The sequence below is a fragment of the Solanum pennellii genome, chromosome 12 (genome assembly GCF_001406875.1).
Source record: "Solanum pennellii chromosome 12, SPENNV200".
In the NCBI taxonomy this organism is placed as follows: domain Eukaryota; kingdom Viridiplantae; phylum Streptophyta; class Magnoliopsida; order Solanales; family Solanaceae; genus Solanum; species Solanum pennellii.
Genome location: NC_028648.1, coordinates 63,844,133 through 63,845,655, shown reverse-complemented (window position 1 = coordinate 63,845,655; position 1,523 = coordinate 63,844,133).

Here is a 1,523-nt window from a genome sequence, read left to right as displayed (position 1 = left end):
CTCAACATAATAGACTCATTTTAACATAAGCAATTCAAACACAAGTGCAATATAAAGAAAAGATTTTTCAAAAACATGTTGTAAATTCTGAAGGTATACAAGGATACAAATAACTCTGAGAGATATGTGAAAATACAAATAAACTGATGTATATATATATAAATACATTTAACTTTTGTGGGAGTTTCTGTAACGACAACCATCACTAAGAGCTAGAGTGATGATACAACATTTTACCTCACGCTGTCAGGGTCATCCTACACCATGCCATCTATATAGGACCTGATGTTATGCCATAATTTTACCATCCTTAGAAAAATCACTTTTGAAATGTTCTAAGTATAAAAACATTTTAAGAAAAATACTCAGGAAAGATTCTCCACTTAATTTTTTTAAAGAAATTAAGAAAACTTAATTTAAAAATATTTTAACAGATAAACCTGAAAAATTCACAAAAATGGGTAAGAGATTCTCATTTACGCTTTAAGAAGGTTTTTTAACTATTTCTCAGGAAAATGATTAATTTGAGAAAATAATTAACAAAGAATAATTTTATTTCTTTAGAAAGAGGATATTAATAAAAATGTTTGAATTAATTTTCAAGTAACTAAAATTTTAAAAAAACTAGATTAATTAGAATTTATTTAATTCAATTTCGAAATAATTTTGAACCAATTTGAATAAATATAAAGTTTTGACTAAATTTTCAACAAAAGCATAAGAGTTGATAAAAATGATTTTTTATGTAAACGGACATAAAGAATACAGTTCATCTTTTTGGAAATTCAAATAAATTAATTATTTAATAATTCTAAAATTAGAATTAATATACATCAAACAATAAATAATCACAATTAAACAATATGTTAGTAAGGGAGAGGTTGAATTTGGGTCCTTTTGACCTCAATTCATTGTTGCCTGAAAAATTGGGTTGTTGGCCATTTCTTCACCCTTTATATTCAGCATGTATATTGATGTATATTTGCTTTTTTCCACCTGCGTTTTTTGCTTCCAAGAGCCCTAGATTTCAGCTTCTAATCTTTGTATACAGGCTGACTCGAGAAAATGGAGATGCTTGGTGTCGGTCGACTCAAAAAATGCACGTAAAAGAGTCCATATTGGACTCAAATACACATCACATGCAAATTGTCACGACCCAAAACGGGCCGCGACTGGCACCCACACTTATTCTATTATGTGAGCGAACCAACCGATCTAATCCCCAACATTTCAACCATAAATAACAAAATATAATGCGGAAGACTTAAAACTCATTAATGAAAATCGATTAAATAACTTATAAAAACTCAATACTATTTATTCCCAAAACCTGGAAGTCATCAGCACAAGAACATCTATCCTCAAATTACTAATCTAAGAGTATCTAAGAAGCTAAAATAAGTAAAAAGCTAGTCCATGCCGGAATCTCAAGGCATCAAGACATGAAGAGGAAGATCCAGTCCAAGCTAGAAGCAATAGCTCACCCTGAAATCTGGCTTGATGAAGACTGGCTAGAGTTGCGG